At 40.9% G+C, this 27,075-nt stretch overlaps 1 long non-coding RNA gene across 2 annotated transcripts in view; it reads left to right on the forward strand.

Annotated features, from left to right (window-relative positions):
* The window catches only part of LOC115287928, a 192,255-nt gene that overhangs the window by 119,198 nt on the left and 45,982 nt on the right, over positions 1-27,075 (forward strand). The window contains exon 4 of one of the 2 annotated variants that reach the window (XR_003906733.1): positions 3,258-3,473. The exons of the other annotated variant lie outside the window; for it this stretch is intronic. This is a non-coding gene — a long non-coding RNA (uncharacterized LOC115287928). Of the gene's footprint in view, positions 1-3,257; positions 3,474-27,075 lie in introns of those variants that run through there. 2 annotated transcript variants of the gene reach the window in all.

The following is a 27,075-nucleotide window of genomic DNA, read 5'->3' on the forward strand; positions in this document are numbered from 1 at the left end:
CCCCTGCTATTAGTTTCCTCTAAGCATGTCTGTAAGCTCTCTGAGTGGTACAAAACCCTTTCATTCCATTCCAATCTTCTTTTCCATCAAATCCAACTAGGCAGGAGGAAAGAAAATGTGTTACTCTTGGAACATAAATCAGATATGGTCTCTGAGAAATATGAAGTACTGGCCTCATTTTATGTACACCTCCATTTTGTTTCTCTCAAATTCTCTTTGCACACACACAGTCTTTAAAGATAATAAAGGGATCAAACACATAGTATTTATGTTTGCATGTATTTATTCATTCACCCATTCATCCAATGTTTGCTGTGTGCTCTGTATTGGCAGGCACTTGATACCAAGACAAGGTGGCAGAATCTCTGTTTTCTGAAGATGGTAACTCTCTTGCCAGGGAGACAGATCCACAAAGTCTTATAAGAATAGAAGAATAGGAGGGGCGCCTGGGTGGCTCAGTCGGTTAAGCCTCCAACTTCGGCTCAGGTCAGAACTCACATTCGTGGGTTCGAGCCCCGCGTCAGGCTCTGTGCTGACAGCTAGCTCAGAGCCTGAAGCCTGCTTCCGGTTCTGTGTCTCCTCTCTCTGCCCCTCCCCCTCTCATGCTCTGTCTCTCTCTGTATCAAAAATAAATAAAAGCATTTTAAAAAAAAGAAAAAGAATAGAAGAATAGGAGATGCTCCTAACTCATATTGGGTGTGGATGTGAGCAGAGAGGCTGGGGTAAGGAAGGGAGAGGGTGAAGCAAGGCTTCTGCAGGCAGACGACATCTAAGCTCTGTCTTAAAGAATAAGTGGACATTAGGTGGAGGAGGGCAGGAAGCATACCAAGCAAAACAGATGAGATGAAGAAAGGAAGCAGTGAGGAAACATGTGGTGTGCACTGTGTTACAGAAGAATAAAGGATGTGAATGGCCAGTTCTTTCTTCCCCTGCTGTGGAACTTGAATTTACCTTGTAGATGATGTGAAGCATTAAAAGCCCTTGAAGTAAACGAAGAATAACACGGTTGGAATTATATTTTAGATCGTTTTAAGAAAACAAGGTGTTGAAGAAAGGGATACCAGTTAGGTTGTTGCAAAACATAACAAGGGCCTAAACGGAGGCAAAGATGGGAGAAATTAGTGGAGGCAAGACATTTGAGCTATTTGAGGAAAATGTAGCAGTCAAGTCTATAGCCCTGGCTCATGTGTTAGAGGTGGTGAGTTCATGGGCTGTATGTTTCAATGCCGCTCTTTCCTTCTATACTCTTCCACTGTATTGAAGATGTCAGAGCCCTGGAAACTACATTTTTCTTACTCTTTAGCCAGCAGGTTCTCATAGTAAGTTCCCCCATAAGAGGTACTCAAGAAAGATTTAGAAAACAGAAAACAAGGAAAAACTATTATTACCGGTGAGTAGGAGCATGGGTTTTGGCAGGTGGCAGAATTTAGTTTTGCTAGCAGCTTCAGGATAATCTTTTAAGGATCACCACTTTTGGTGCTATAGATTACTGAGATTTTGGTGGAAGTTCCTCAAAATGCTCTAATTTAGTTTCTTAAAGACTAGCAGCAGTTTCTCTGACCCTTTGTTTCTTTAGTGCTTCTGAGTCTGGAATTTACTAAAATTTTTCTTGCTAAAAATATCTGTTTTACTCACTAGACTCTGATAAAGTCAGATGATACCCAGGTTTCTGGCTTAGGTCATCAGGTGAATGGTAAATTAGAGAATTTTTCCATTAATTCACTCAGCATTCAGTATTCACTGAACATCTACTAAATGCCCAGGTATTGGTATAGATACCAGAGATACAGTTAGTGTTATCAAAATGATCAATGTTTCTGCCCTCCTGGAGCTTTATTTCTAGAGGGAGGGATAAAAGACCAAAAGAAACCAATAATTAAGTGAAGTCATTTCAATTGTTAGGAAGAAAATAAGAGGACTATATGAAAGACAATGTATAAGTGGTAGAGTGCCTAGCTTAGACTGAATAGAGGAAAACTTCACTAAGGAGGCCACATTTGAGCCTGAGTTACCTAAATGGTCAAAAAGCACTAGTCATGCAAAAATTTATTTCTTGTATAAGGTAACACAAACTTGTTTGGCTCAAGGAAGAGAATGGAGGCCCATGTAACTAGAGCATAGTGGACAAGAAGGAAAATACTGGGAAATGAAGCCTGAGAGTTAGTAAGACTCAGATCAGATAGGACTTATAAGCCATTGTGAAGAGATGAAGGAAGCCATTAAAATGTTTAAGCAAAGGAAGAACCCAATCAGATTTGTGGTTTAAAAATATCACTATAGAAACCAACTTGTCAAGGCAAATGTAGAGGATGGGAATGATGGCATAAAGATTAAAAATATGAAATCTAACATGCCTCTGGGACATGTAATTGGCAAAGAAGTCTGCTGGAAAAGTTCTGGTATTGAATATGGAATTGGGAATCATCTGTACACAGGTAACATCGGATACTCCAAGAGTACCTGTGGTAACAGGGAGCATGTGTGAAAAGCACAGAGCATCTGGTTAAGACAGACTCTGTGGAACCTGTAAGGGTAACTGCAGGCAGAACCCCCTACAAAAGAAATAAATTAAGATCTAAAGGGAATCTGGAGTATGTGGGATTACAAACGTGAAGAGAATTTCAGTAAGGGAAAGTAAAAACACAGTTAAAACAAGACTGAGATTGGGAACAAGGGAAAGATGTTCATTCTCACCACTATTATTCATTATTGTGTTGGAGTTCCTAACCAGAGCAGTAAGGCAAGAAACAGAAATAACTGTCATGCAGGAAGGAAAAGAAGAGATAAAACTGCTTCTATTCACACAGATGAGAACGGCTGTGCAGAGAGTCTCCAGGAATGTGCAAAACAGCTACCAGAACTAATAAATGAATTTGTAAAGATGAAGGATATAAAGTAAATATACAAAACTCAATAATAATTCTATAGACTAGCAATAAACTATTGGAAGCTGAAATTATTAAATAATTATATTCACAAGGGCACCAAAACCATAAAATACTAGGAATAAATTTAAGGAGATACATGTACAATTTGCAGGCTAATAACTATAAATGATTAATGAAAGAAACTAAGAAGACCTAGATGAAAAGAGCCATATGTTCATGGATGAGAAAGCCCAATTTTGTTAAGATATCAGTTCTCCCCAGATAGATCAGTAGATTCAATGCAACCAGTCCCAATCAAATTCTATTTCAACCAACTATCATCTCAGCAAGGTATTTTTAGATATTGATAAACTTATTCTAAACTTATAGGAAAAATGGAAGGAAGTTGAATAGTCTACACAGTTTGGATAAAAGAAGAACAAACTTGTCATACTATCTGATTTCAAGACTTAACTATAAAGCTGTGGTGTTCAAGAGTGGACATTCTCGTGGCCTAACACCTTCCTAAAGCAGAGATGCATAAATCAGTGGAAGAAACTAAAGGCTAAGAAGATCCCACAACATCAATCCGATTCAACCAAGGCGATTCAATGGAAAAAGGATAGTCTTTTAAATAAATGGCCTGGAACCATGTGTATAAATTTGAACCTTTATAAATATCTTGAACCATATTTGCCTGAAACGGATCATAGAACCAAATGTAAAACTTAACACTATAAAGCTAAAAAAAAACCCAAAAAAACCCAAAGAACCCAATTAAAAAATGGGCAAAAGACTTGAAAAGAAATTTCTCTAATGAAGATATACAAATGGTCAACAAGCGCATTAAAGATGCTCTCATGGTTTACCTCTCCCCTGTTTATATCTTATTTTTCCTTCCCTTCCCCTATACTGAAACCGATACTACACTATATGTTAACTTGCTTGAATTTACATTTTTGAAAAATTAAATTAGATTAAAAGTTTGATATTCTTTGAGACATCTGCTGATTTAGCCATCTATAAATGGGCTTGTAAAAGAACATTTTTTTTTCCTCGGAGGAAAAGATATAAGGGAATGAATGAAATTAATGTAGAATCATGGGAGGTTTTATATAACTAAAGTAATTGATACTGGTGATACTGAAAAGTAAAACTAAATTTTATCTACTAAAGTTCAGTTTTTATTCATTCTCTCTGTCCCTCCCTGCTTGTGCGCATGCTAAAGTTAGATTTATATCATCAAAAAAAGAAAAAAGATGTTCAAAATCTTTAGTCATTAGGGAAATGTAAAATAAAACCATAATGAGATAACACTTCATACCTATTAAAATGATTATAATAATAATATAAAATTGTCTAACAGCGGTGCCTGAATGACTCATTTGATTAAGTGTCCAACTCTTGATCTCAGCTCAGGTCTTGATCTCAGGGTCATGAGTTGGGCTCTGTGCTGGCTGTGGAGCCTACTTAAAAAAAAAAGATAACAAATTTTGCTGAGGACATGGAGCAATCAGACCAGTGACACACGGCTGGTCAGATGTAAAATGGTGCAGCCACTGTGGAGAGCAGCTTGGTGATTCCTCAGAAAATTAAATGTGGTCTTGGGGAGGCTGGAAGGCTCAGTCTGTTTTGTGTCGAACTTTGCCTCAGGTCACAGTCTCACTGTTTGTGAGTTCAAGCCCCACTTTGGGCTTTTCATGACAGTGCAGGGCTGCTTCAGATTCTGAGTCTCCCTCTCTCTCTGTCCCTCCCTGCTTGTGCTTTCTCTCTCTCTCTCAAAAGGAAACAAACATTAAAAGTTTAAGAAAAACATAAGCATAGTATTGCTATGTATACCAGTTCCACTTGGGTATATATTCAGAATAACTGTAAACAGGCGATTAAACAAAACTTGTATACAAATGCTCATAGCAGCATTCTTTACACTAGCCAAAGGAAACAAGCCAACTATCTCTCAATTGATGAATGAGCACACAAAATATGGTTTATCTATACATTAAAATTTTAATCATAAAAAGGAATAGTTACTGATGTACACGATTACATGAATGAACCCTGAAAATTAATGGTAAATGAAAGAAGCGAGACACAAGACCACACACTGTGTGATTTTACAGAACACAGGTTCGTGATGCCACAGGCAGGAGGGCGGGGAACATGGGGAGTGACCGCTTGGTGGGCACAGGATTTCCTTCTGGAGTGATGAAAATGTCTGGAACAGATACTAGTGATGGCACTAAATGTCACTGAATTGTGCTGGTAACATGGCTAAAAAAGTATGTTTTATATGATGCACATTTTACCTCAATAAGACAACTTTAAAGCTTCCAGAAGAAAACAAAGAAGAAAATCTTTGTAACCTTGGGTTAAAGAAAACATTTCTTATATAGCTCAGAAATTGTACAAGCCATAAATGGAAGAATTAATACACTGGACTTAAAAAAACTTCTGATTTTTCAACTGCTGAGGAAATGAAATGGAAACCACAGACTGGGACAAAATATTTGCAAAATGCATATCCAGTGATAGGTTCACATCCAGATTACATGGAACGTTTTTTGACTCGGTAGTCAGAAAACAAACAACTCATTAAAACACAGACAAAAGCTTCTAACAGATACTTCACCAAAGGAGAGAGATACAGATGGCGAATAAGAACTTGATAAAATGCCAAATATTATTAGGTATTAGGGAAATGCAAATTAAAATCGCAATGAGATATTTTGATACATGTGTTAAAATGGCTAACATTAAAGACAGAAAAATCTGACAGTAGCAAATGCTGCCAAGGATATAGAGAGAGCAACAGAAACTCCCATTCATTACTGGTAAGAAAGCCAAAAGGTACAGCCGTTTTGGAAGACAGTTTGGCGGTTTCTGATATAGTGGAACATCAACTTCATGTGACCCAATAATTCTACTCCCTGGTATTTATCTAGGAGAAATGAAATTATGTGGCCACATGAAAACCTACATATAAATGTTTATAGGGGCTAAAATCCAGAAAAATGACAAATATCCATTAGCTGGAGCATAGTACATTTATATAATAGAATGCGACAGTAATAAATAGGAAAAACTACTGATGTACCTAAGAACAAGGACAAATATGAAACGGAATTTGGGAGCGAAAGCAGACAGACACAAAAGTCTGCTGACTGCAAGTTTCCAGTAACAGGACATTCAGGGAAGGCAAGATTATAGGGACCGAAAGCAGGTCAAGGGTTGCCAGGGGCTGGAGTTGGAGGGGGATATGATTATAAAGGGACACAAGAAACCTTTTAGGAGTGATGGAAATTTTCTATAACTTTTTTTTTTAATTTATTTATTTATTTTGAGAGAGACAAAGAGAGCATGAGCAGGGGAAAGGCAGAGGGAGAGGGAGAACCCAAAGCAGGCTCTGTGTGCAGTCAACGCAGAGCCTGACATGGGGCTCAAACCCACGAAATTGTGAGATCACGATCGGGAGCCAAAATCAAGGGTCCTATGCTTAACTGACTGAGCCACCCAGGGGCCCCGGAAAATCTCCATCTCGTGATGTGGTGAGAGTTTCAAGATTGCATGCCTTTTCAAAATTCATATGACCATACACCTAAAATGGGTGCATTTTACTGTATAATAAACTATCCTTTTGTAAATCTGCCTTTGAAAAATGATTGAGAATAGCAGTTGGTTGAGGCAAATGAAAGGGCATTGGCAATCCTATTGAGAGCGATTTTCATTGGTAAAGCCTGAAGCAAGATTGAGATAATAGCATACATTTATCCAATGAGGTAGAAAGCAAGGCGCTCTGCAGAGAATGAGATGTGGGCCTCTGCCGAGTGCGACGGTAATCAGGTTAGGTGCCATGTGTCTTTTCCTCTAGGCTTGTAATTCAAAACCAGGGAAAATTGGGGGGGAGGCGGACAGAAGGAGGGCACCGTGATTTAGAATCTCCAGGGGCATTTGTGTTTGAAAAATCTTATTTATGACATTTAATTTGGAGAGAGAAGCTTATTTGTTAAGTAAAAACTAGGGAAAGTAAAGCTTGACAAAACCTTTGTGTTTAATGAGGATACCCAAAAAAGAGAGTGACTCACTGTGAGAATTCTTCAGGGTAGCAATAGAGGCAATGCAGATGACATATTTTATGACAAAAGGAGTACAGGCTAAACCAATTAGAAAAATTATATCCCATAAACTTACACTCATTTGTATTTAATAATAGATGCAATATTGCTATTCTTTTAATTTCTCTTATCAACTTGTATTTGAGCCTTCACTAACCAGGAACAATTTGTTCTAAGATAAGAAAAAAAAATCTAATTTTACTTCTGCCTACTTAGTAAAAGGTGAGGTAAGGCACTCTCTTTGGGGCTGGAAGAAACGATCTGATTTGGCTTTGCTTTGCAAACACTTTCAGTATCTTTTGGATTGATGCACCCAATTCACACTCTGCCCAGTGCGGAGGTGATGGCTGAGTGGTGAAATGCTGGTACCATAAATTCCAGCTGGACATGTGAGTCACGGTGAGCAATTATAGCTCAGAACCCATTCTTGCAGGATCTGGGGTCCCCGTATTTGAAGCACCCAGGCACATCTCCTCCCTCTTTGCCACTGCAGCGAGCCCAAGCCAGACTTCACAGGATGAGTAAGCGACACATGGCATGTGTGAAATTCCCCTCCACCCTGTTACCCTTCCCAGAGCCGCAGTAGGGACGATTATAGTAACCTTGACTCCATAAGGAATGTGACAACTTAAGCCCCACAGACTATGTAGCAACGTGTTATTCTAGAGCAATAAATTGTGCCCTGGGGCTCCGGAGTGGTGACTGTACTGTGGAGGTTCACATCTGAAGATACTTGTCCATCAGGCGGTAATTGGTGTAATAGACGATGACCAAAATGTCTAGAACAAGTGATGTCTCTTACACAATGGGAAGGATTTTTCTACAACTATTTTTGATGGCCAGTCTCATTAAAAAACTGTTGACTCGTCCTTCATGTTAGAGCTAGCTGGCTCTTTGGCATTCCACAAGCTTCTCACATTTATGCCGGGATGCAGGACTGGGCTGCCCTATGCTCTGGGATCTGAACTATCCAGAAATTTAAGAATATCATTTTGTCTCCAAGTCATGCCTTGAATTTAGGGCAATCCACAGAGTTCGATGAATTGTAGAAACCCTTGGGAATTATGCTTTAAACTCTAGCCTCAGATACTCCCAAGCTATGGGGGTACAGTGGAAGGGAGACAGAGAAAAGGGTAGAGCTATGACAATTTTTTTATAAAGTCTCTAGGATTAAGATAAAATTTAATGGTTCCTATGGAGATGCAGTTCTTCAAGGACATTCCAGTGAAGGTGTGTGTCATATGGGTGACAGTCAACCAGCTTTCAACCACACATCCCCTAAAATCATGGAATAAGAACGGAAATGGAAGTGACTACAGAGCAGGGCCTGGGTGTTTCTTAACGCTGTGAAATTCCATGTGACACACGGTCTCAAATTGCACTTTGGCAGTTTTTTTATTATGTCAGTAACTTTGTGACCCTGTGATTTTGAAACCAGGGAATCAGTCTGAATGCTAAGGGAAATTCAGACAGATACAAATTTATGAGAAATAAACTTGATAAAAATTAGGAAAATTTGTCATAGAAATGAAGATTCTCATGGTTCAGAATCAAACCCAAGCTTTAAATGTCCTCTATTTAAGGACATTATAAGTGTAAATTTAAGCATATTCTTTTTATAAGGACGTTTCCTGACAAAGTGTTTAAGCTTCTTCTGTCACTACTAAGTCCACTGGGCACAGTTCGTGTTTCGTTCCTACAAATAACATATCCTGAATATTTTCTAGTTGCTTGAGATCATTGGATGCCCCCAGATGAACCAAAGGGGACTATGTACTGTGGCACTTTCACCACTGTGGCTTATTTATATCAATGAAGCAAATAATAGTGGCATATTTGTGTCATAGTGAGTTGACTCATACTGACTGGTCTGGAAAAGTTTCATTTTTATTCTTTTGGATAATGCCCATTAATCATGAGTGTGCTATCTGAACTGTCAGCTTTGTAAAATGACCACTGTTGTTCCATCTGTCAGACCGATAAAGCAGGTTCTTCCTAAAAAGGGCCTGATAAGGTTCTTGCATCTTGGCACACACTTGTCGATTCTGTTGCCATTTTAGTCTGCAGGCACGGTATGAGCGACCATGGGAGCTTCGCCAAGGCCACTGGGACTCTGACTTGAAATTTTGCAAATAGCCCATTGTATTTTGAAGTAGCATTTTCCTTGAAGGAAAAGCCTTTCTTCATTATTTCTGTTCAGTGGACAAGTAAAGAATTCATGAATTCAAAGTGACATTCTGAATTGACTGCTCAGACCGGTTGGGTTGAATTGTCATTTACCACTTTCCCTCCCCTCACCTTACTTTCTTTCTTTCTGTTTTTTTTTTTTTTTTTTTAAGATCCTGGTAGTATTCCAATGTAAGACAAGTCAACTCCAATGCAAGGATAAATCCTCATTCATATGCTCTGAAATTCTTCTCCTAACGAACCTTCTCCTGTCTCTGCAATTATTCTATTAGATGCGATCTTTGATGCTTCACCCCTCATTGTAGAATAAGACAGTAGCCCAGCACGCCACGCTCTCACGGGGCAGGCCTGGGTCTGTGCCTATAAAGAAGGGAAATTTGCAACCCATTATTTCAATTCCAGTGAATGCGTTGGAACTATAAAAGGCCTTATTCCATCTGGTCCTCTTCACAGGAGACTGAAAGAAGACAGGCAGGAACGTTGATGGCCAAAACCACTTAATTTCTACTGAGACTAAAAAAGGAATAAAGAGCAGATCTAGGATGCCGGAAAGCAGAAAACAAGCATATGGTTGTTAAAACGACACGAACAACTGGAGTAGAGAAGACAGTCTGTTTTCAGTGGCATAAGGGTTTCTGCATTGCTTTTCAGTCCACACCCGCCCTGGCAAGTACTGCAACTGCACAAGCCTTTGAGTCTTCAAGACTGTGTAGATACTAATTTAGACTTGGTCTCTGCTTTCTTACGAAATGACACTTGTTCACAATGTCAGTGCAGAGCAGAAAAGAGTATGGTTAGGGATGCCTATGAGACCTTTCTCTTCATCCTGCCTCTCAGGCATGAGTCACCATTTCCTCTTAAAATATGGAGAAATACCAAATGTGGCTCTCATGTGGGTTGTACACTTGGTAATGACTGAGCTGGGAAAACCACACAACTCCCTAGCTGTCCACATGTCGTGGGCTCTCACAGCAATTTGAGTGATGCTGAGATATTACAGGAAGTTTAACATTCTGCTCCATTGGCTTATCCCATATGTTGAGTCTAACATCTTTATGAAAATAAGTTGCTAGAGGGAAAGAGGACAGTTTCGTCATGGTTTTCAGAAAAACTCAAGCAAATGACAGTGTGTAGCATTTCGGTATCCTGGCTTCATGTGCTTTAGAAAACGTTTTCTTCAAATGATAGCTCTATTCTTGTTTAGCAGAAAAAGGACTTCCTGCCTTTGGTTTATGAGTGGTTAAAAACCCACCCCCTCTCCTTTGTGAAACAGGAGTTGCCCTGGCCAACCACCTGAGTTATACCACTGAGCTCTGTATGTCATACATTTTGTAAGATGCTAGTTTTATTGAGTGGGGTCAGGATAGAGTCAGAGCACTTGTCAAAAGATGTTCAGGGCTAAAAAGATGCACCGCTTTTCTTCCATGTTTTGCTCCTTACGTGACTATTGTTAAATTCAGAAAGCCTACACTCCTCAAAACAAAGAAATAATGTACCTAAAACTATCATAAAGATTAATGATCTGGTATTTACAGTTTTATTTACAAACTGATATATTTTTTTAATGTTCTTTTTTTCACATTCCTTTTAGGACATATTATAATATGACTACGAAGGAAAGATAGATTAATTGGTAGTCATTTTTCTGAGATGGCCTCATCATTCCCATGAGAAATAAGTAAGGAGTTATAAATACACAATAACTTACAATTTATCCTTATACAATCTTTATGATCCATGTTCACTTTCATTTTCTCATTTAGAATGACACTCCATGGAAGAATATAGAGAAAAATTTTGAGTGTATAACAGAGACCCTCATATAATGTAGAGCCTGGCTCATATCAAGAGGTGATTACTACATGGACACATCCATTTGCTGTAGTATAATTCAAGCTTTTGGTAAATTTGCTACAGTAGCCAAAGCCATATACTCAGTGCCACAGGCAGCAGATCCCTTAAGTCTGCCCAGGGCACTTTTTAGAACTATAAATTCTGCTCCCATTTCTTATACTCTGATATACTCTCTTATTTATTTTATTTTACTTTATTTTTAATAAAAAAATTGGGATGACCGAGTGGCTGAGTTGGTTAAGCAACTGACTTCAGCTCAGGTCATGATCTTGCAGTTCTTGAATTTGAACCCTGCATCAGGCTCTGTGCTTACAGCTCAGAGCCGGAAGCCTGCTTTAAATTCTGTGTCTGCCTGTCTCTGCCCCTCCCCTGCTCACACTCTGCCTCTCTGTCACTCTCTCTCTCAAAAATAAAAACTTAAAAAAAATTTTTTTTAATTATTTATTTTGAGAGAGACAGAGGCAGCATGAGCAGGGGAGGGGCAGAGAAAGAGGGAGAGAGAGAATCCCCAGCAGGCTCCATGCTGTCTGCAGAGTTAGATGCAGGGCTCAAACTCACAAAACTGTGTGATTATGACTCAAGCCTAAACCAAAATCTGATGCTTAACCAACTGAGCACCCAGGTCACTCCGGTATACGCTCTTACAAAGACATGGCCTGTAAGTTACTATTCACTATGTCTTATCACTAAGGCAGTCTGGAACAAGAAATAGGTTAAGAACTAGTGCTTTAGGCTTATTTCCGTATGTCCATAGACCTCATTAATACCTTTTGGTTCCAAACTGATGTTTGCAGACCTAGGTACTATTCTGTCTTTATTGGGAATTGTAGCCATTTTTCATAGATAAAAAGTGACCGACCATAGTTGCCATATTCAAATCCAGCCAAAAAAAAAAAAAAAACAAAAACAAAAAACCACCCACCAAAACACACACAAAAATGGAAGTACACCTCTAACAAGTACAAGTGAATTTACAGAGACAGGGACAATAAGCAAAAATATTTTAATTTAGATCTGCTCTAGAAAACTCAGCCTAGCTAGTTGTTTCTGTGGTATGTTCCCTGGTTTTGATTTTATTGTAGGTTTCCAGAGATTTCCTTGAATTCAGGAGAATCTTGACAAAGAAATGGACTTTCACACTTGCGTTGCATCAGATTGAATTTTTAGGCTATCTTGGTCTAACTGCTACGGTACATTACTCTGCTCACGGCTCTTTCAGGGGTGTTCCATTCTGACTGCTTCTCAAATCCATCCAGAACCCTAAGTGGAGAGGCAGACGGACTCAAATCCTGGGTGTCTGGGAAGAATTGGACGCAGTCTCCCCTGGCACTTCATGTCCTGGTGGTTTGCCTTTTCTGTTTGCCTGAATAGGAAAACAGTGCTTTAAATTATTTACCACCAAGTGGACTACCATTCCAGGAAGCTGTGAGCTGTATGCTCTCTTATTCTGTGGCTACCGCCTCCCCCTTCTCCCCTGATTGCAGCTGTAGGTCCTTAGGGTCAGGCAGGTCACCATACTCTAAAGATAAGTGATGGGAGTACATTGCTGGAAACAAACTGCCAGATACGCACACCGAATGAGCAGTGGGTCCACACAAGCTGTAGGCTTCTGCTATGTGTACATGTGGCGACCGTGGGTCTGCCTTCCCACTGGAGTATTATCCTGAACTTGAAGGGCACAGGGAGGTAAATGCTCGTATATCCTTGGAGTTTTAGATACACAGCATCAGCCATCACAATCATTCAAGGAGGCAGGGGTTATAAGGCTAATTTTATAGGTGAATAAATTGAAGCTAAAAGAAATTAAATCACTTTTCCAAAGACTGATAGGATGAAGTACATATCTTTTCCCCAAATATATAATGTAGAACAAGAAAATATGTTACCCCAATATTCTTTGAGTCATGATTTTGGCTTCTTTTAGTTCACATGTAGGATTCCTACCATACCCCAAATGTGTGCAGTAGGGTGTGCATGGGAGTTGCTGTCCAAATTGTGATATACTCAGGCAGTTTGATAATCTTCCGTTCTTGTGGTTGTAAAAGGGAAAGACAAGAGGAATACATTAAATGAGATGTATCTCCTGTCTTGTGGGGGAGAAATATGCAAACTTCATTTTCTTGTGTGAGATATAAAACAAGTGTTAGAATTTCTTTCTCTATATTTGTAAAATGTCTCGAACACTCTTTTACATATTTGCATATAGTATTACCATGCCGCCAGACAAGGAGTAGAAACATGGAAAGGGTGGCGGGATTTTTTTTTTTTTTTGATAGAGCTTACACCTACAAGTCCTGAGCAAGGTCTAAGAAGGAAATGGAAGGAAAATCATTTTTCTATTTTCTAAGATGAAGGCAAAACTATGGAGTCTGATTTGTGTCTAGGATTTTTTTTCATGCTCTCACCGACTTCATTATTGTCATTAATTGAGGTATAGTTAACATGTGTCTAGGACTGTTGGTAAGTCTTTCAGTAAGCGTCAAATGGGTGAAAAAAGAGCCAGAGATCTGTTATTGAGATGTTATTACAGGAGCCAACCATCTGTACTCCTGAGACTCACTTCCACATAAGAGTTTAAGAAAACAATCTCTGAAATAAAATACTCAGTACATAAATTACCCATCACAGTCTTTGAACAGGTAATTCTACTAAAGAGTGTGACAAGTGCTTTTTTCCAAACATGAACGGTTAGATGTCAGGAAGTTAAGCAGGGACGCATTAAGGAAAACATCCCACAGAGTGTAGAAACCCGAGTGGGCGCTAGCTGGCCGGCAAGGATGCTGTGGGGATAGCGGACATTCCAGGCAGAGACTGATGTATAGGTAATATGACAAATGCTCGTAGTCATAGTTTTTGCTTCAAAGTTTAGCTGTAAAATGCAGTGGTTCCATTTTAATTTGAAATCTCTTTAATTATATAAGGCCACTGAGGTAGACATTGAAATTTCTTCACCTCATCCTTTTTGAGGGGGAGGCCGGTATCTGTGCTTCCCCGCCTTCCCAGCATCTTGCTACAATGGCAAAGAAGCTCCTACACTGTGAGCCTGGGCCTCTGGCTACAGCAGGCTGTTTCCGGAAATGACACCTGTCTAGAGTGAGGCATCGCTGCTGTCATTTATGTCTGAGATGCTAATTTGGCATTAAGACATTTTATTTTTCTTGCCACTCGAGGTAAGCTACAGTCGATGGTTAAGAGATAGTGAAAGCACTGCCGGTTGTGGAGCATATCACTGGGTTTTAGTGAAATGAAACGGGACTGTTCTGAGTTTAAATTTGGAGCTCCAAGACCGTATTCCCAAACAGATCACCTTGAGGAGAGAGATGTACAACTAGAAATTCGTGTGGTGGCTAGAGAAATCCCACATCCTCAAAAAGAGAAATGAAGAAGCTGCTTAGAGAGAAAGAGAGACGCAGAAATGAGAAAGAAAGAGAAAGAAATTGCTGGTCTCTGAATCCGAATGCATGCTTGCCCTGGGTGCCATGAAGCGCTCCCGTAACATTAAAATGTTTCCTACTGGTTTCAAACTATATAGCAGTGGATTTCTCATATTTAAAATTTTTTAAAATATTTATTTATTTTTGAGAGAGAGAGAAAGAGCACAAGCAGGGGAGGAACAGAGAGAGAGGGTGACGCAGAATCTGAAGCAGGCTCCAGGCTCTGCGCTGTCAGCACAGAGCCCCCCCATGGGGCTCGAACTCATGAACCATGAGATCATGACCTGAGCCGAAGTTGGACGCTTAACCACCTGAGCCATCCAGGTGCCCCTGGATTTCTCATACTTAAAGTATGAAGACTCCATAAAGACTATAATCTCATTCTATCTCTGCATACACATTTAAATGCTGACATAACAAAGACCACAGTCTAATAGCTGATCACCTCTGCAAAAATCATCAGAGCTTATCTGTTTCAGCAAGAATTAAGCACTTGGTTTTTCCTCACAATACAGTCTCACATTCTCTCAAGGATTTTAGGAGATAATGCTGTTTTCAGACTAACACATACAGTGTTCCCTCTCTGAGGGCCTAATGCTTATGAAGAGTTCATTTAGGGATGTGCGGATGATCATTTTTTTTTCAGCTACACAACCCAGCTGTGTGACTCAGATAAAGCTTTTGCTTCGATACTTGATGTGGACATGCACATTCATCTATTGGGGGGGCCAGCGTTGTGTCTGTATCCATGTTTATGAACTGCACCGCAGAAAAACACAAAACAAATATAAGCACTCTACACAGAGAGCACTAGATTTTATTCAGCTCTTGAAATCCCTGGAGAGAAATGTCATTTCATGAGGAGGCTTCTTGGCTGCTAATCAAGGGCTTTTCATTTCCTTAAGCACATTGATCTGGTAACAACTTTCCTTCTGAAAAACAAACCATTTGGGAGAGCGTTTTCTGAAAGCACACTTAGAGATGTCTGTTTTTCTTTGGAAACACACTGAAAAATTCCTCAGGAATCAAAGGAGAATGGGATCCAAAGTCTGCACCGGAAGCCGGATGAGCTGGAGTGCTCACTCTAAACCTTCACGGGCCTCAGGGCCGCCACACTCTCACCTGCCGCCACGGCACAGTTTGCTGCTATAATTGACATGGGACGTACTGGGGCAGCATCAAGGTGCCATTTTTGCTTAGTCCCTTGAAGTAAACTATGACTAAGCTGTCCGAAGACAATAAGGCACTGCCTTGGTTGTTGGGCTTATGGGAGGAATGGCTGTGTTAATGCAGACTTTCTGTGATTTCCAGCACATTGGTACTCAGCAATGTAAGTCAAATACAAATCGACATTGTAGATTATAATATGATACTTCCACTCAAATTTAAAAAGTATAAAATTTAAACAAACACTAGGATACTTGTCAATGCATTTCTTATATTCCTTTGCTTTACTCTTTTAGTCCAAAGTCCAACTTAAACCATGAATCTTTTTTTAATGTTTATTTTTGAGAGAGAGAGAGAGAGAGAGCGAGAGAGAGTGAGCAAGCATGAGCTGCAAATGGGCCAAGAGAGAGGGAGACACAGAATCCATGGCAGGTTCTGGGCTCTGAGCTGTCAGCACAGAGCCCAACGTGGGGCTCGAACTCAAGAACCGTGAGATCATGACCTGAGCTGAAGTGGACACTTAACAGACTGAGCCACCCAGGCGCCCCCTAAAGCATGCATGTGAGCCAGGATGGATGTTCCTACTGTGGAGCGGGAGCAGTGTTAGGAAGGGGAAAGACGGTGGGCTTCAGGGCCAGGCATGATTCCCATCCCATCTCCACACACCTCTGGGACCACTGAGGTTTAGCTTCCTCCCACGTAAAAATCCCAGTAATACCATTTAACTGTGATTAAAACTTGTGGCCAGCGATAGGATTATGAAATAATATGCCTAGGTCGCCGCCTGGCTTGTGGAAGACACACAATACAAGTTACTTCTTTCTCCCTCTCACCCTCCCTTTTAATCACTCCACTCTTGCCTTCAGCTAAAAGCTTCGTGAGATTTGTAAATCCCAGGATTTTCACTAGTGCCAAATCCCCTCTAGCCACTTTCTTTTAGCATCACAGATTAAAATACTTTTGTTTTACTACCTGTTTTCAAGCTTCCTATTTTCACCTCCCTCCCGGCCCGCGTTCTCCCTTAGGTAGCAGAAATGAACATGCTGTGATAAAAGCAGGTGCTCTGCATTTGTTGGGCGGTGCAGATTGCTCTGTGACACGCTTCCCTTGCACCAGATTCACAAACGGCCTGAGGCGTGTGCGCGGAGGGTGCGGTAAACACTGTAACCAGCCTCTTAGGCCAGTCGCTGTTTCAAGCACGCCGTAAGGGAGAGATGCAGAAAATATTTTAAAGAAGCCCACATCGCCCACCATGTATTAACACAAAAATCTACTTTTAAACAGAAATCTGAACACATTTTTACCTAAAGAATTAATTGGCTTCATGAATTTACATGTATGCACTAACTAGAGAAAATCCAAAAGATATAATAAAAAAATGCGACAACTTTCCATTTCCTTTCCTTGTGATAACTTTCTCTGTTTCTTACAACAAAAGCAAAAGAGGCTAAGAACACTAAGAGGAGTCTGAATATTTATTTACAACAGTATCCAATGATGCCTTGAAAGCACTAATTATTGATTTGTTCCTATAAAACCTTAAACTTTTGTCATTATTGGATGGGGGGCACCTGGGTGGCTTAGTTGGTTAGACTTTTGATTTTGGCTCAGGCTCAGGTCATGATCTTGCAGTTTGTAATTCGAGCCCTGCATCAGCATTTGTGCTGACAGCATGAAGCCTGCTTGGGATTCTCTCTCCGTTTCTCTCTGCCTCTCCCCTGCTATTTCTCTCTCTCTTTCTTTCTCAAAATAAACTTTTTAAAAATTTAAAAAATGTTGTAATTATTGGGATTTACTTTGGTGAACCCAAAGGAAGAGTGGAAAATAAAGACATGAGAAAAATTACAGGGAGTTGCAAACCAATAACAGTAACAACAGCCACCTTGGCTGATTTTACTGCCTCTCAGGAAGTTTCTTCCAGTCTTTAGGAAATATCGTGTTAGACTTAATAGAACTTACTTTAGTCAGAAAGGCTGGGAAATTAAATTCACTCTGCAGATGGACTATGGCTTTCTTAGGGTTCCTTAGGGTGGAAAATAAGCACACCTTCGGTGGCCAGTTTTTGCCGTGGGTTAGGAGTCAGATCTTCAGCAGAGCCTGCTTCGCCCTCTCGTGCTCCGTGCTGGCTTCTCTCTTCTCACCTCCTAATCCAGTCCCCCCATGTCCTCCACTCCTAGGCTGTGTGCAGTGCCTCAGCCTGCTGGACTATTTTTTTAAAGTTCATTTCTTTATTTTTGAGAGAGAGAGACAGAGCATGAGCCGGGGAGGGGCAGAGAGAGAGGGAGACACAGAATCCAAAGCAGGCTCCAGGCTCTGAGGTGGCAGCACAGAGCCCGATGTGGGGCTCTAACTCACAAACTTTGAGATCATGACCTGAGCCAAAGTCGGCCGCCTAACCAACTGAGCCACTCAGGCGCCCCTGGACTATTTTATAACTCCTCCCTTTCCTGACCGTGCTTTCTTGCTAGGAATGCCTGTTCCTTCTCTGCAGGAGCACTCTCTTCTACGTCTGCAAAGCATTTCCCAAACCTCTCCACACCCACCATGGAAGACTGGCTGCCTTCTCTGACTTGGGCACTGCAATTTCCTGCACATGCTGTGTTCTAGACCCCATCACATGTATTACTCTCTGGCTGATTTACATTTCAGTCCTCTCTGGGAGCTTGTAAGCTACCTGAATCCAGGGACCCCTGCATTCTCAGTGCCTGGTGCATGATAGGTGACGATTGAAAGCTGGAGAGTAAATAGATACAGCAGAGAGGTTGAGAACTGGAAGCAGGAGTATGGATAATGAACACAATCTAAGATGCTAGTGGCTCTGATTTCTAAGAGCAGGTGCCCGGAAATAATGAGCAGGTAAGGAAACAAATACTATGAGTTATTTAGGGAGATGAATGGTTGGTAAAAACGAGACTGAGTTTTTATAATTTGAACCATATGTTAAAGATTCTTCCATAATTGAATAACTTTTTTTTTCTGTTTAACTTTGGGGGTTGCTTGAAGGTGGTCCATAAATCAAAGGTAATTGGGTGAACACTTGTAGGTTCTGGGAAACTTTCTTCGGTCAACGTGATATGAGACAGAATTACATAAGAAATGAGCGGATGAAGACGGAGAAGAGCAAGAGAGAGAGGATTCACTTGTTAATTCAGGAAACAGTTGTTGAATCTCTATAATCACCAGCCCCATGATACGCCCTGGATAAACAAGGCTGCCATCTTTTCAGTGCAGGGAAAGATGGACAAGTAAACAAATATGCAAATCTATAGTCAATAATTTCAGATAGTGAGGAATATCATTAAAACAATAAAGAGTGCCATGTGATAAGACCAGAATGGAAAGATGACTTCAGTACTTTGGTTTGGCTGGTTAGAAAATTCCTCTCTAAGGAGTTGACATAAATGCTGAGACCTCAGGGGCTAAAAAAGCCATGAGAACATCCAGGAGGAGAATGTTCTGGGCAGATGATACATGTCTGGGTCCTTGAGATCAGAGGGAGCTCCAAGTCCTTGAGAAACTAAGAGAAGGCTAGTGTCGCAGAGCAGAGAGTCAGAGCAAAACTGATTCATGGAATGAGGCTGGAGAAATAGAAGGCAACTAATGCAGTGCCTTGCCTGTCATGGAAAGGAATCTGGATTTCATTCTTGCAGGATTTTAATTAAGTAAGTGAAAAGAGATCTGATTTATATTTAATTTTTAGGTTTTTATTTATTTTTGAAAGAGAGAGACAGCATGAGCAGGGGAGGGTCAGAGAAAGAGGGAGACACAGAATCCAAAGACAAGCTCCACGCTCTGAGCTGTCAGCACAGAGCCCGATGTAGGGCTCGAACCCACAAACCGTGAGATCATGTCCTGAGCCGAAGTTGGACGCTTAACCGACTGAGCGCTCCAGGCGCCCCGGATTTATATTTTATAAAGAACACTATGCCTGCTGTGTAGATTTTTGGTAATGGGGAGCAGTTGGAAGCAGGGCCAAGACAGCGATAGTCCAGGTGAGAGACGACAGTGGACTGACTGGGCAGGGTGGTTGGTGTCAGAGGGGAGAAAATTAAAACCACAGGGATTAGCTGGGTAGAGATAATGAAGAGGAGCATAATTTCCAGACATACTGTACAAATGTGATAGAAAACTGTGTGAGAGACATAGAGATGGGCAGATAGAGATGGAGAAACAGAGACAGAGGGAGATAAAGAGATACACACACACACACACACACACACACACACACACACACGAGGGAGAGACAGAGAAAGGGAGAGTGGAGAGTGGGGGGAGAGGAATTGAACGCACGTGCAGCACGGAGACACAGTAAGAGCCCAGCAGTGACTACAGGTTAGATCTGAAGAGGCCAGATTATGCAGAGCCTGGAGCCCTCAAGACCATGGTACAGAGTTCCAGTTCTCTGAAAAGCAAAGAAGAATGGGTTTTAGGCAGGACAGTGACATGAGAAACTGGACTTTGCCTTCCTGTGACTATGGTGAGGACAGTGGACTGGAGGGTCACCAGACGTCAGGCTCACCGTCATGGTGGAGCTAGGAGGTGTTCCTGACCTCAACAGAAAGTTCATCGAGATCCCTCATGTGGCCCACGTCCCTGCTGGCCTGCTGCGGGACTATTTGCTCTTGCCTCCCTGACTAAGTTCTGTGTGCACTGAAGGTAGCAGCTGATGTGATTCATTTTTAAAACACCCAGCAAGGCCCAAACAGTATCTTACACATAATATGGCAGAAAACAGATTTCTCGAATGAATGCTCCATGTTATGGGATTGTTTTGGGTTAGAGGTGAGGCCTGGGGGCTCTGCCTTTTCTTCCTCGAGCCTCAGTCCTTATTCCCCTGTGGTAAGGGGGTGTCTTCCCCCCTCACATACACCTGCCATCTTTAGAATAGGTGCCTAAGCAGGGACATAATGGCAATTGGGAAGCCGGTAAAATTCATCTTTGGGAACTCCCCTACCTTTTCAGAACCCTGTGGACTCCTGCAGCTCCCCCGGCTCCGCGGTCCGGTGTCAGCCTCTGTATTCCCTCTCTTCCCTGCCAGTGCCCCTGCCCTGCACACCAGGCCAATGGTGACAGGGACAAGGAGCGAGTGGGGGAAAGCTCTCAAGTCCCTTAAATTATCTGTTATCCCAATGTGTTCAATGCCGATTAGACTAAAGGCATAATCCCTCCACATGGTATTTGCATTTTTACAATAGGATAAGCATGGTGTTCAAACATTTACAAAGGACACTGGGCTGGGTTAAGAACTGTAGGATCTGCCTTCTTTCAGCAAAGTGCATAGTCTGAATAACAATAGACTTATCACCTGTCTGTGCAAGTCAGGCCATAAGCCAGCTCCTGAGGTGCTAGGAATAATATGCGGTCCTCTGAGGATGTTTTAATTCATCGAGGAGGACGGACGAGTGAGCAGTCAGAGTACGGTGCAGAGGCATGTCCCCACTCAGTCTGGAATTTACCGCCATTTGCAACCCACCATCCAAGCAACTCTAACTCACAAGCTAAAGACCCCATGTTAAATGTTCCGACTTCATATCCATCTGGGGCTAAGTGATTTCATAGATCAGTTTAAAAACATTCGTGCCATGGCAGAAAATTATTACAGTTATTCAGTTTTCAGGGTTTTTTAAAAAATCATGCCAAGCCCCTTAAATTCATTTATCATCCCTCCTCTTGCTTACGACTGAACCTCTTATCCGTTTGAATGGTAGTTTTGTGGTTTTTAGGAAGAAGAGAGTCCCGTGTGGGATGTGTGGCCTGCAAAGAGAAGGATCAGCTTATCCATCATCCTCGTTAACCTGTCAGATGTTCTGCCTGCGAATGAGACGTGACCTCTTCATGATAGGACTTTTCTTTTCTCTCTTATTTAGAAAGGGGAATTTTCACAATACTGGTTTCTTTAAGTTTTTAGCGGTGAAATAAAACATAGCAAGAAGATGAGTGGCTCTCTACCAGAACACAAATGATCCTTTCCAGAGTCTTCAATGCAAGCTTCACGTGTTTCCATCCTATTTATTTTGCTCCACGAGATAAGGTGAGGCACGCAGTGGCTAACTCTTACGTTATAGTTAATTTTAACTCCTATATCAATAAGCAGACGCCTTTTCAAGTTGTAAGAAGTACGCCATTATTATCAACTGGAGAGAATGAGGTCATTGTTCTCATAATACTATAAAAAGCCAGAAGGGTGAAAACATATTTCAAGGCGGGGGGGAACCTTATCCAACCAATAAATACTTCAGGCAAAGAATATCACATTGAATTTTCCCCACAAGAAAGCATTAGATTCAAGGAAAGATACCAAAAGCCCAAATGGATGTGATCTTTGAGAAATGGAAGGATTATTTTATTTTACATTTATTTCCTGGTGCTTTGTTGATTACTTATATGGGAAGACATTTTACGTGTGGATTTGCAAACTCTTTTACAAAGCAGAAAAATTAGGATAGAGACATCCGAGTTGAAATTTAGATTTTTATCACGGTTGAAGATTTGAAGTCATCACCCTATTGCTAGATATGTTGAATCAAATTAAGTCCTAAGAATTTGGGAAGTGAGGGGCAGGCAAGGAATTGTCTAACAGTTTTCCAAAAGAAAGTAACTTGATGGGGGGGGGCAATAAAATAACCTGTAGAAAGTTGGTTGTATGCAGTGAGAATGGGAGGTAAAGATTAACAGAAGTTGGCACATAGCAGGAGACGTTAAAGTGGCTGTTTTAGGATATAAACCTTCACCTTGCCCTTGCCCAGCCCGTGTCCTTACAACTTTCCCACCACTCCAAACGAATGCTTAGCTTAGACATTACCTTGGGCATCTTTCCGTTCTGCGTTTTACTGTCTTTGATGTGGCTGCCAAAATGAAGTAATTTAGTGTTCCCTTTAATACTAAAAGAGAATAATTCACTTAAGTTTACTTATCAACCTCCAGCTCAAGTGGCTGCAACGTCGAAGACACAGTAATGGTAGCACACTGACCAAGCCGGGCTCCTGCTCAGGAGCCACAGAGGCACCTGACATCACTCCTACTGCTGCCTCCCTGCTGTTCTTCCACCCTGTGCCCCTGCCCTTCCCGCCCTCACCAGGGCCCATCAGTTAGTGTAACTGCTGGAAATAGTCCTCTTTGCTGAAGCGTCGTATAACAACTCCGGCCCTAAGATCAGCAGACTTTACTATTTCTGACTCCCCTGAGACCCAGTGAAAAAATAAAATTCTGAGGAACTATATATATCTATATGGATATATCTCTATATAGATATATGTATATATCTATATATACAGAGAGAGCAGAATTTAAATGGCGCTATAGCTTGCTTTGAGACCAGGGCCAGGTTATGGTAGAGGGGACTAGAGACAAATATGAAGGATTTGAAGTAGAAGAAAACCTCTGGAAGCTAAAGTAGAAGTATGCAGACAATTTCCTTAGTGGGTGAATAATTCCTTTAGTAAGGATGCTCTTGGAAATAGGGTATTGTAAAATGTTCACTGTTCCCATTGCAGAATGTAATACTCCTCAGATTTTATATATATATATGTCCTCCTCATATATATCTATATACATATATATGTATGTATATGTGTATGTATGTATATATGTATATATAGGTGTGTGTGTGTGTATATATATCCTCTCCACCATAACTTCCGGTTCTGGTCTCAAGTCAAGTTGTAGCACCATTTAAAATTCTCCCAATTTTTATTAGATACCCTAATGCAAAACTTTTATCTCTTTCCTGATGAACACTATCTTTTAGTTTACCTGATGTGCAGTGCTGAGATTTTTATTTTAGTAATAAAACAGGTTTAGCTCTGAAGTACACACTGTCCACAAACCAGTTTCAAACATGATTTAACTAGGCTTTTTGCCATGTGTCTTCTTGAACTCTTACCCAGGAAATGCAGGTCATGATTCATATAAATTGCCAAGGGAAATTCCAGAAGACCTCAAATATGTAGTCATATTTGAGAAGGTTTTCTTTCTTTTTTTTTTTTTTTTTTAATCCCTGTATTGGTTTCTGTATTTAAAAGATCCCTGTCACCAGCCAGTTGTAAGAGAGTGACAGCTATTATGACCGGGTGGCCGGGGGGTGTTGGTGTTGGGTGAGCACCAACTCAAGCTCAAAATCAACTTTCATTTCACTTCTAATTCAGTTAATCCAATTGTTAATAATAACACAATTAAAATAAAATATCTTGCATTGGAAATAAGTTTGAGTTAAAGAGAACTTCCCTTCCTGGATGCAGTTATATATTCATACACATATCCTGCCTTTAAAACACATTCAGTTTATAAGGGCCATGAACCTGATTTAAGGGCATGATTTCCTTTCTCCTACTTTTTGTCCCATCATACATAATAGAGGTAATAACAAATTCAGTGAGCTTGATTTACATAAATTGAGGCTGCTTGGTCTTAATGCATTTAGTTTAAGTCATTTTTAAAAATTACTTGCAGGTGGAGCAGAGTCAGGTTTTGTTTTCCAGTTTTTCTTTCTTTTTTAAGGTTCTTGGGGCACCTGGGTGGCTCAGTTGGTTAGGTGTCTGGCTTCGGCTCAGGTCATGATCTCACGGTTTGTGGGTTCAAGCCCCACATTGGGCTCTGTGCTGACAGCTAGCTCAGAGCCTGGAACCTGCTTCAGATTCTATATCTCCCTCTCTCTCTGACCCTCCCTGCTCATGCTGTCTCTCTCTGTCTCTCAAAAATAAATTTAAAAAACTCAAAAAAACAAAAAACAACATAATACTTAAGATTCTTAATTCTAATCTGACTACAAATTATATTTTAAGCCAAATATATTTGTTCCCATCTTGACAGCTGGCTAGAAACCTCAGTAAAAGACAGAGACCCTTGCTGAGAATTTATCACTAGTGCTTCTATACTCTGCACTGCCAGCTTTGATAAATGTAGTTCTTAACCTGGGTTGTTTATTTCAGCTAATTGTTTATTTCCTTTAAAAAATTTTTTTTCATCCTTATTTTTGAGAGAGAGAGAGTGAGAGAGAGAGAGAGCACAAGCAGGAGAGGGAGACACAGATTCTGAAGCAGGCTCCAGGCTCTGAGCTGTCAGCACAGAGCCTGATGTGAGGCTTGAACCCATGAACTACGAGATCACGATTTGAGCTAACGTTGGACGCTCAACTGACTGAGCCACCCAGGTGCCCTAGTTGTTTATTTCAATGTCAGAACTTCAGAATTGCCAGAGTGAAGGCAGGACTCTGAGGTCTGAGAAAATAACACTGGCAGTGCTCTAATGAGAAGAAGTCTCATTCAAGTGGAATGCAGTGCCTACCAAAATACTGAAGCTTGTTTTAAAGATCAAAAGAGTACTTGCTATTAGAAAGAGTTAATAAATTTTTGTTAACTAATCCAGACTCTGAATGAAGCCAGAATGATCCCTAGCCACCTGATAAGATACATAGGCACAAATAGAGCTACAAAGGTGCCAAGGTCAGAGGAAACGTTGCATCATGATTATGAGCTTTGTGTTTACAGATCTTTCCTCTCCCCTAGAAGCAATGTTAGAGGTCAGAATCTTGGAGAATATCATCTCCAAGAAGTCAAATTGGGGAGGAATGATCACATTCTTCCCTTGTTTAAGTTCAACTTAAATTTGATTTCGACCATTGGATCACTAGGAATGGAAACCTTAGTCATTATCAGAGGTTCTTTTTCTTGAGCTGTCATGCATAGTACTGGTAGTTTTCCAGGCTCAGAGGTATTGAGAAGAGCCCCTAATCACGAGTACAAATGCCATCCATTATCTAATCTCTCAGTATCGCCTTCAGGTCTGGGCACTTTACTGCTTGTTGCCATGTTAGGCTCTGGAAGTCCCTGGTGAAGTTGGGGTAATTTATTCCTTGAGGGGGCACCCACTCTCCGATGTCTCACCAACTAAATCCACTAGCTGCTCACAAGAAAACCACCACCGCCTCTATCTCAGCTGCTAGGAAATCTCTCTCTCAGAAGCCTTCTGAAGCCAAATCCTTTCTCCCTTTCCTAATCTCAACTCATTTAAGCTGCTATAAAAGACAGAACATGCCAGTAAAATTTACTAGGAAGTCAGAGGAATGGAGGAGAGAAGAGTAGCCAAGAGTACTAGGGTGGAAATAGGACCCTTCTATTTTCTATAGTTCTAAACCCTAAAATCTCAAGAAAATGACATTCATGCTGGGGAGAGAGGTACGAGGGGAGAAACAGAGAGAATTTAGCCATGTTGATATTTCAATGAATTACCTCAATGCTATTTAAGATCTTAGCCAAATGCAATCTTTTTTGTACTGTTACCTATTGTAATTTTGTTTATGTTGACCCCTTTCTATAAAGCCTGCTTAGTGGAAGAGAGAAAAGCTAAAGGTATGTGGCAAACTTTAGTGGCAGAGAAATTGATTCCATAACCAGGAGGATGTCACACTGTGTCTGATAACCATGAAAGAGTCTCGCCTCTGAACCAATATAGAAAATCCTTTGTCTTGGGAAGTTTTTGGACAATTTGTCAGATACAAATCTGATGTTCCTTCAGGATAGGTCACAATGTTCTGCTGTGAGTACAAAGTGATAAAGACAGAATCCTCTGGGGCTGGCTCTAGAGGAGGAACAATGATGATTTGATGGAGCAGAAAAGTCATAACGAAGTTCTGGATACTCAGATTATTAGGAGATAGTTTGCTTTTGGTTGTGAATTAGTGGGCAAAAAAAAAAAACACACACACAAAAAAAACAACAACCAGCATACCAGGAAAGGATGGGAGTCTTACCCAGGATCCAGGGGCTATCCTAGTGGGCAGTTTTCTGCTCCAAACAGCAAACTCTAAGAATAGAGATGGTATAAATATATGCTAGAAAATGGTTTTCTAATCTTTCTGATGTACTGAATAGCTGCATTAGAACACAGGATACTCATTCGGTTGCTAGGAGACATGCAAATAACTGCCGCTTAAACAAATGAGAAGTTTGGGTTTTTTCTATCAATGAAGACTTCTGTGAAGGGTCCACTGTGTTATTCTGTTCCAGGCCGTGCCTAGCTTTGTGCTTTCCCGTCCTTAGTACCCAACCGCATCTGCTCAGGGAGGTGCTACAAACCCAGCTTTCACATGCCCATTTCAGGCAGGAAAGAGAAGGCGGGAAGGTCAGGAAGGCATGTGCCAACATTTCTTGCAGCCCTAAGCAGTCCACACCTGGTGGCACGTCGTTGACCCAAAGTGGATGCAACAAATGCTGAGAAATGGAGTTCCAACTTGAGCTAGTTGTCACGGGGTTCTCTTAGGAAGGAGGGTGACTGGATATTGGGTAGACACGTTGGAATGACTGCCACAGCCACCAGGCGGGGAGTAAAGTCTCAGGGATCCATGAACTTGGAAGTGGAGCCTCATTTCTGCCATTGACTCTACACATTTAGCAAAGTCCCCACCTGAAAAATGAAGGAGATTCTTTTTCTAGTTCTGGGAGAATGGGTTTCTTTGAG

Source organism: Suricata suricatta, chromosome 1 (assembly GCF_006229205.1).
Source record: "Suricata suricatta isolate VVHF042 chromosome 1, meerkat_22Aug2017_6uvM2_HiC, whole genome shotgun sequence".
Taxonomy (NCBI): Eukaryota; Metazoa; Chordata; class Mammalia; order Carnivora; family Herpestidae; genus Suricata; species Suricata suricatta.